The sequence below is a fragment of the Lactuca virosa genome, chromosome 1, assembly GCF_052849685.1.
Source record: "Lactuca virosa cultivar CGN04683 chromosome 1, Lactuca_virosa_CGN04683_v6, whole genome shotgun sequence".
In the NCBI taxonomy this organism is placed as follows: Eukaryota; Viridiplantae; Streptophyta; class Magnoliopsida; order Asterales; family Asteraceae; genus Lactuca; species Lactuca virosa.
The window spans coordinates 146,757,816-146,767,674 of record NC_136426.1 but is presented as its reverse complement, the minus strand read 5'-3'; the positions used below and the strand labels follow the sequence as shown (position 1 = coordinate 146,767,674).

Below are 9,859 nucleotides of genomic sequence, written 5' to 3'. Positions count from 1 at the left end.
CCCACCTACTACATTAATTTATCCAACACCGCTTGAGGCAGCTCCACCAAGGTCACCGGACCGCTGCCGGCCATCAGACGTTGGACCGCCAGACCACGCCGGAAAAACCTTATCGCTAGCACACCGTCGTCGAACCAACAAACTGCCATCTTTTTATTCATTCCAGATCTGGAACACCGTCTCCCACCGTCAGAATCCATCTTCATCTTCCTCTCATCTTTTAGAACCATCAGCAGATCTTGTTACACAGGTTGTTGTCATCAAATATCATTTCCCCTCTCTCGTTCTAACCTTCTATAGCCACAAGAGCAAAATCGTTTTTTGAATTTCAACTCAAATGCTCCTTCATCTGCTTTACGGACACACACTGAATCATTGATCCTCGTATAATGAAGAAAAGTATGAAGTCTAACGTAGGGAACTAACAACAACTTTCATCTGGAAGTATTTCTATTTCTTCAATTAGAAACCTACTTCATATATCCGGATCTGTAAAACAAAAGATGACTCCAAACCGTAAGCTATCTCAATTAAGCAGTGAAAACATCCCATAAAAAGATCCGAACATTCACGTTTGTGAACTGCTTTCAGTTATAAATGAATCATCGTGAATCGTATATGATTTCAGGACTTCAATTGCTGCATCTTCAAACATGAGGATTTTGATCTCCGTTCTTATTATGCTCTGTCGCATCCCTACTTGTTTCTCATATCCGATCTCTGTTTCAGGTTTGTTCTTTCATTTGGATATTAATTCCGATGTTGATTAATGGTTCTATATCACAGTCAAATTCTGATCTTCACTTTTAACCCCGTTCTTTGTCGCTTGTTTTCTGTGGTGAATTGAGAGAGAGAGAGGGGGGGGGGAGAAAGAGAGAGAGAGAGAGAGAGAGAGAAGATAACGCTAAAAATGGATCCTAATGAAATTAAGGAGAATGTAACAGAATATAGTTTGGTAACGAGATTAAAATGAGAATGATTTTCATGTTTGGATCGATGTCGTAGTGTCAGAATCCAATCGAAAATCAAAGGATAATTACAGATATGAAGCAGGAGGCAACCTGATCTAATTCCCGATCTGGTTTTACCAGCTACAGCTGTTGCGATATAGAGGTTTTCCGACCTGCTATCACAAGCCACCGTCAAACTGAGATTTGCACCTGAGGTTTGAAGCTTTGAAAATGGTGTCAGCAGAGAAGAAGTTGAACAAGGTAGAAGATGAAGACGAGGCAAAGAAAGACGTGAACTAAACAATGTCGCTGATGATCTAGGTGTAAGCATAACTTGCGCCATTGAAGAAGCTCGTGTTGCTGCATGTCTCGACTTGCTATGGTGATCGGAGTTGACCTTCTCGGAAAAACAATCATTTACAGGTTTGGTTTCATTTCTGGTTATAAATAAAAAGCTAATCGACAAAGAGACTTGATATTTGGTTACTACGATCCAATTCAAGTTAATTCAAGTTATTTTATTGTTGTATTTTGGTTAGAAATGGTGTTCCCGGTGATAAAAGAGATTTAGGTGTTGTTTGTTTTTTTGAAGTCAAAATGTCTGCAGTCTACGGACCACATCTGCAAGCCTCTGCGGCAGAAGAGGTGGACCAAATGTCTACAGTCTGCAATAAGAAGACTGTTTGTTTTTAACGTCTGCAACTGTTGAAATAAATTGATTTTTCAAACTTAATTTCATGTCATAAACATTAAAAATGCATTTTCAGCAAAAAAAAAGAAAAAAAAACAGCACGATGGCCCATGTTTTTTTTTTGTTTAGGTTAAAATGAGGTCTGGAGACCTTTGAAGACAGTGTCCAATGTCTGCGCCAGGAAGACCTCGCGCAGACGTTTTTTGATATGCACACTTCCAAAAAACAAACACTCTGCGAGGGCATATGTCTGCGCGTTGTCTGCGCAGACAAAAGTGGTTGCGTAGATCTTCACAAAAAAACAAACAACCCCTTAATATTTAGACTTTATTCCATGAGCTCCAAAATCGAGGTTTTAAAATTGGTGCTATCTTTTTATTCACACGGAGAATCAAAAGAAAAAATTGGGATACGGTAGCATCACGCGAGAAATATTTTTGACGTGACTGTACCATTTTGATTTTGATATAACATGAATTATTAAACAACTTTTAAATATAAATTTATTATCATATAATACAACGAAGTATGTCATTTTGTTTGGATATTTATTATCATATAGTAATAAAATAATATTTAAAATTGATATTTTATTAGATATTATTTTATTAAATTAGTAGTAGACCAACTTTTATTATCATATGATAAGATAATACATAAAATTAATATTTCATTTGACATAATTTTATTAAATTATTATGTGATATCCCTATTTTTACGGCTAGAAAAGACCGATTTGTTTATGTTTTATTTTGAAATCATAGTATTTTTTAAACAAATATGTTGCGGAATTTGTTCCCAGAAAAACATGATAAATACGTTATCAAAGCATTTACGAAGAAATGTATTTTATTCATTTTAAAACGTTGGGATGTCATCATCAATACAGAAACATAGGCATAAACAGACCTTACATTCATTTACACTATTGATCTACGTCTCCTTAATCTCTCAGTGTAAAGTAGCTTCATATCGACACATGTATGTAACATCCCGACTCCCAGGTATAATATTTATAATATCTAATTATGAGTTAAGTGAGCAACTCGATGAGTGGGTGCCCCAACTAGTCGAGTAGAGACGAATTGACCACGTGGTTTTTTTCAACCAACTCGGCGAGTCGGAGAGACCAACTCGGCGAGTTGGCGCTGTGAGTGGAAACCTTAATCTTTCGGGGTTGTGTCCTATTTAAATGGCCTTAAGCCCTCATTTCCGCCTCACCAGCCACCCAACTCCCCTGTGTGAAACCCTAATCGATCAGATTGATTTGGGAGAGAGAGAGAGAGAGAGAGAGAGAGAGAGAGAGAGAGACTAATTTGAGTAGTTTTGTGCATCCTTGGAAGGAGATTTGGAGAGCTTGGCATGTTTGATCAAGGAGGGGCTGTAGATCCAGAGTTCTTCAGTAATTAGCTTCAGTGCAAAGGTAAAAAGCTTATATCTTGACCTTTCCTTCGTCATCTATGTTGATGTTAGTTGAAAATTCATTGACTCCTTGATGATCATTATCCATGACAACTCTATACCCTCATCGGCAAATCCTTCTACACCCTCACCATTGGATTTGTTCATGTCAAGTTCTTCATTCACATCAATCTCTTTGTTTAACTCTTTTTCTGCATCAACTACAACAAATTCAGGATGCATTGGCTCAACACCCTTACCTTTATCAACTTCACTACTTGCCATTGTTTTTTCACCACCTTCCCAATCCAAGTTAAGTTTTCTACTACAAGACGATGCCCCTTTACTATGTTTCCAACCTTTAGACCTACTAAATTCAGGCGTTGCTGATTTGTATAAGTTAATGCTAACCCTAAATCACCCTCACCAACATCAATTTGGATTGGAGTTACCACTTTATGAGCAACTACAGGTGATGAGGGTCTAGGAGGATCCTGATTGTCCATGTCTTCTATTATAACCCTTCTTAGACCAGTTGGGGACATAAAATATGTAAGCAAGTTCGTTTGACCATGCTCTGTGTACACTTTAGTCATTTTGTTATGGGTAACATACTGTGAGAGATTACGCACATCATCATCATTACCTAATGCTCGGAATCCAAACTCAAATCCTTCATTAGGCAAACGGAAATGGTAATACATGATTTCGGTACTATCATGTAACAACGTAAATTTTCAAAACAATTTTTCATTTTTAAATCCTACTTTCAATCATCAAAACAATGTCAACAACTGTATCCAATGTCATTTTAACAAACAAATCACAGAATCTCAAAACATAATCTCTATGAGTGTGTACGGATCATGTCGGCGCCTTCCCGCGATCCCTGCTAGTACCTGAAACACATAACACAACAACTGTAAGCATAAATGCTTGGTGAGTTCCCCAAAATATCACATACAACACATACGCCTTTCCAGGCCATAACCCTGTAGGATCTTCCGATCCATGTGTCTCAGGGGACTTCCGTCCCGAATCCCGGTAGACCTTCCGGTCCTACCCGTATCGACCTTCCGGTCCGTAGCCTCCTGACCTTCCGGTCCATGTCATCTTGACCTTCCGGTCCATATCATCTTGACCTTCCGGTCCTTATCATACATAACATACATAGCACATACATAGCACATGACCGCATATAGCACATACATCTCATAGCATACAAGACCTTCCGGTCACACATAGGTACCCTTCCAGGTACAATATAGTGAGAAGACTCACCTCAATGAAGTCGGATAAACTCTCGTGATCAACGACCCGACCTAGCCTCCTCCTATTATTCAAATAACATTCCCGATCAATATTCTCTCATAGCCTCATCTCTACAGATTGGGTAGAAGGCCATTCTACCCCTCTCTGAATTCTCTTGAATCAGTCTTGTCCAGAACCCTAAAGTCAACGAAAGTCAATGGTCAAACTTTGACCGACTCGTCGAGTGCACATGGGCGACTCGGCGAGTTCATGCGGGTTCTCTGAATCCTTCCAGCCTCTCTTCGCTCATCGAGCCATCGTCCCACTCGACGGGTTACACCTGTCACGAATCTCGGGGCAACCCCGACTCGACTCGTCGATTCCCCTTATGGACTCGGCGAGTTGCATCCATGGCAACACTGAAATGACCTTCTGAGGTCAGATCTACTTCTCTAACCTGTAGATCTGGCCTTCCCAACCACTATAATCACGTAAAGGTCCGACCTTTACACACATGCAATGTCCATAAAGCTTCTTTGGGTGAAATGACCTCTAGAATGGCAACCTAGGGTCATATCTCTAATGGAATAGCAAAAAGCAAGGTAGATAGGACTCTTTGGACCTCTTATACTTTTCTCAAAATCTTTTACTCCGTTAGAAAAATTGTTCCTTTTTATGAAAAACTTTCCGAAATCCTCAGTTTGAGTCCAGATACGCCCGAAGGTGCATCCGAATCCCTCAAACCAAGGCTCTGATACCAACTTGTAACAACGTAAATTTTCAAAACAATTTTTCATTTTTAAATCATACTTTCAATCATCAAAACAATGTCAACAACTGTATCCAATGTCATTTTAACAAACAAATCCCAGAATCTCAAAACATAATCTCTATGAGTGTGTACGGATCATGCCGGCGCCTTCCCGCGATCCTCGCTAGTACCTGAAACACATAACACAACAACTGTAAGCATAAATGCTTAGTGAGTTCCCCAAAATATCACATACAACACATACGCCTTTCCACGCCATAACCCTGTAGGATCTTCCGATCCATGTGTCTCAGGGGACTTCCGTCCCGAATCCCGGTAGACCTTCCGATCCTACCCGTATCGACCTTCCGGTCCGTAGCCTACTGACCTTCCGGTCCATGTCATCTTGACCTTCCGGTCCATATCATCTTGACCTTCCGGTCCTTATCATACATGACATACATAGCACATGACCGCATATAGCACATACATCTCATAGCATACAAGACCTTCCGGTCACACATAGGGACCCTTCCAGGTACAGTATAGTGAGAAGACTCACCTCAATGAAGTCGGATAAACTCTCGTGCTCAATGTCCCGACCTAGCCTCCTCCTATTATTCAAATAACATTCCCAATCAATATTCTCTCATAGCCTCATCTCTACAGATTGGGTAGAAGGCCATTCTACCCCTCTCTGAATTCTCTTGAATCAATCTTGTCCAGAACCCTAAAGTCAACGAAAGTCAATGGTCAAACTTTGACCGACTCGTCGAGTGCACATGGGCGACTCGGCGAGTTCATGCGAGTTCTCTGAATCCTTCCAGCCTCTCTTGGCTCGTCGAGCCATCGTCTCACTCGACGGGTTACACCTGTCACGAATCGCGGGGCAACCCCGACTCGACTCGTCGATTCCCCTTATGGACTCGGCGAGTTGCATCCATGGCAACACTGAAATGACCTTCTGAGGTCAGATCTACTTCTCTAACCTGTAGATCTGGCCTTACCAACCACTATAATCACGTAAAGGTCCGACCTTTACACACATGCAATGTCCATAAAGCTTCTTTGGGTGAAATGACCTCTAGAATGGCAACCTAGGGTCATATCTCTAATGGAATAGCAAAAAGCAAGGTAGATAGGACTCTCTGGACCTCTTAAGGTCCAGATCTAAGAAGAACTCCACCTTGGGACCTCACATACTTCGAATCCAAGTCAAAGAAGGCATAAGAAAACCCTAGATTCAAGTAGATCACCAAATACACGAGATTGAGCACAGATTAGTACCTCTAGCAGCCTCTTCTGACCAAATGGGTGATAGATTTGAGCTCCTCAACCTTCCTTGATTGTCCTCCTTCCTTCTTTCTTGCAAAATTACACTTAGAATGATGAATTAGCCCTCCTCTTGCACTACAAGCTTTCTTTCTGCTCTCTAGGGTTTCTCAGGGGTGCATTGGCCGCAAATGGAGGCCATAAAGGCCTTTAAATAGGGCACAGGCCCGGGGATTTAGGGTTTCACTTAACAGTGCTGACTCGTCGAGTCCACGCATCGACTCGTCGAGTCCTTCATTAAATCAGACAAGAAATGCGCGATCCTACTCGGCGAGTTTGAGCGCCTACTCGCCGAGTTCCTCCCTAAAACTCAATATAAATACTTAAAATAAGATACCTGGGAATCCGGATGTTATAATTCTCCCCCACTAGAATCAGACTTCGCCCTCGAAGTCCTGCTCGGCAAACAACTCTGGATGCTGCTCCCACATCTCCAACTCCGGCTCCCAAGTCAGCTCGGACACTTTCCGATGTTGCCACTGGACCTGCACCAGGGACACTTCCTTGTTCCTCATAACCTTGATCTTCCGATCCCGGATCGCCATTGGTCTCTCAACATAATTCAGGCTCACATCCACCTGAATATCCTCCAGCGGTACCACCGCCGATTCGTCGGCTATACACTTCCTCAACTGAGACACGTGGAAGGTATCATGAATCTGGCTCAGCTCCTTAGGTAGCTCCTGTTGGATTTTTGAGCATTTTAACACTCCTAAGTGTACATACAACCCTAAATACCTTGGATCTATGTTTTCTCTATTATACATGCAAATATGAATATTCCAAGGTATTACCCTATCCAGCATACAATCCTTGATACTTGGGTAATATAACAAGTTAGAATACATACCTTTTAATGAAGCTTGAAGTCTTGAACTTTAAGAGCTTAGCCCCAATAGTGTGGAAGCCTCAAGTGGAATCACAAATCACCAAAACACCTTGGAAGAACTTGAGAGAATATGTATGCACACTAAAATCGGCCCACTCTTATTTTCACACACTTGTGCCAATTTTGTGAGCCAATGACCCCTTTATATATTATGGAGGATTAGGGTTACATCCATGTAAACCCTAATACCCATGACCTTTCATTTACATAGGATCCATGGGTTAAAAGCTCCATGGACCATCCATGAAAGCTTAGCCCAACCTAAATGAACTTGGCCCATTCCATATATATAAGAGTCCATATTTAATTAGTTCTTTTTGATCACTTAATTAATTCTAAATTAATTCTTGATCAATACTAATTAAATAATATGATTCCATATTAATATATTAGAACTTATAATATATTAATATAAATCATAAATATACTATTCTCAAAAGACTATCCATATAAATTGTGCCGGTGAAGTGCAACCCAAATGGACCATGTCGGGTCGGGTCAAGTACATACCAAATATAGTTATGGACTTAGACATTAATCCAACAGTCTCCCACTTGGATAAGTCTAAAACTATTATTGAGTATGACTTCAAAACCTAACTGGCAATCGTAGCTCTTAAAGCCGTTGTCGAACTCTGACCTTGTCAATGACTTGTCCATTAGATAAGGGATCATATATTCCTCCATTCTAGATATCATATGGATTGAGACATGGATTATAATCATTCTCTCTGTCCATTTGTTGTTTCCCGAGTTTCGATTTATGATGACTGACTGATTGAACAAATCAAATCAGTCCTGGCTTGGCCAAGCACTCACATGTGTCATCGCTAAATCATCGAGGGGCCCACAGATATCGCTTTTATCCCGAAGGTAAAAGGAATGGATAAACTTCGACTCATATGGCTTGTTCTACTACTTGTTGAATCATACACAAAGGCACGTTTTATAACATCGAGTTACCAAATGCGTTTTCGTGCAATCAATGTATAACTAACTCATAGTAACAACTCATATCTCTAGGTTTGAAGAATATAAGATATTATCGTCTCATGATCACTCGTGATAAAATCCATGAAGTGATTCAAATGAGCGCGGGTTGAATCCAATACTCAGAACTTATGAGCACTCATGAGTGTTGTAGCACCACTTTTTCCACCAACTTGGACCTCTACAAACCAACCCATGACAGTCTTGATTCATATCTACTTCCAACATATGACCGACTGTGGATGGTTTGAATAACTTAATGATCCAGGAAGAGCGACTTAGTTATTCTGGAAGTCAAAACATGCAAAGTGAAACACAAGAATAAATGAATCAAATATGGTATCAAACCCTATGAATATAAATAAACACTTTTATTTATCACCATACTGATTACTCATTATTCATTGTTTCGGTTTTATCAACTTTATACTTGAATTAAAAACACTAGTTGTCCCATGCTCCAAGCATGTACACTATGTTTTTCTTAAACAATAGTTTTGCCATACACTAAGTATGCACTCTATGTTTGTCTATGATCCTTACTTTGTGAAATAAACCAATTGAACATAATTTCAATGATTCTAATTTCACACTCCCAAATCCTTATCGAAAAATGTGAGAATTTCAAATTCCTATCATTTATCGAAATCTGTTTAGATTTTAAACTTATATGCACTGACCCTCCTGTAATGAATATGTACAAAGTCACAAAGACTTGTCAACAGTCATTATAAGGTATTCCAATGGAGATCAACTCCATGGAAACTAAGTCTCATATTCAAAGTACATTGCTTTGGACATGCTTCTTGCATTAAGTTTTCTAATCTTACACAGATAACTTCCACCTATGGAGACAACTCCATATTCTCATTTTGACTGTCACTTCTGAATAAGAGATGCCTCTTTTCAGAATATGTCAATATGGTCCTTCCAAAATTAGCACTATACTTCCAACTGTCCCTGAGCAACCAATCTTTGGTAAACCTCAGATTGTCCTCGACAATTGCTTAATCATTTTAGTCATATCCAATTCTAGACCTTTTCCCTTCTTAATGCCTCTGGGCATTTGGAAAAATTTAGAAATGACAAATATTATAGCACATGCAATCGATCCTGTACCCAAAGCAAATGGTACACGATTCATGATGTCTCACATAAAGACATGATTATAGATCAGTCTTTTGCTACAATATTTTTATTTGCCATGTTTTCAAAATTTGACTATGAAGAGGGATGTCGTAATCATAATCGAATTTTGAGAACGCAATATATAGAATTTCCTTAAGTTGAACCAATCCAACATGAAATTTATATATATATTCTTAACTAAAGATGATTAAGGTCTCAATCTAAGCCTTTAGAACTGAAATGAAGTATATCCTCTCCCTTAATTATAGCAAAACAACTTTTTCGATCCCTGCAGCCTCACGAATTGAAACTTTTGTTTTCTATAATTAACATTGCTAACTTGAAACACTAATAATAATTATCATGCTCCCACTAACATGATGATTATTAGCATAACACTTATGCTCCCACTAGCTTTGACATGTACTCAGAAATCAGCTGGACTTCTAGAAATCAATACTTTATTGACTTTCTTAC

At 39.5% G+C, this 9,859-nt stretch overlaps 1 long non-coding RNA gene across 1 annotated transcript; it reads left to right on the top strand.

The window, feature by feature from the left end:
* Window positions 1-1,629, top strand: LOC145107003 (uncharacterized). The gene is made up of 4 exons (XR_013707707.1): window positions 1-516; window positions 629-729; window positions 1,092-1,373; window positions 1,490-1,629. It is a non-coding gene; the product is annotated as an uncharacterized LOC145107003 (long non-coding RNA).
* Window positions 1,630-9,859: the final 8,230 nt, after the last annotated feature.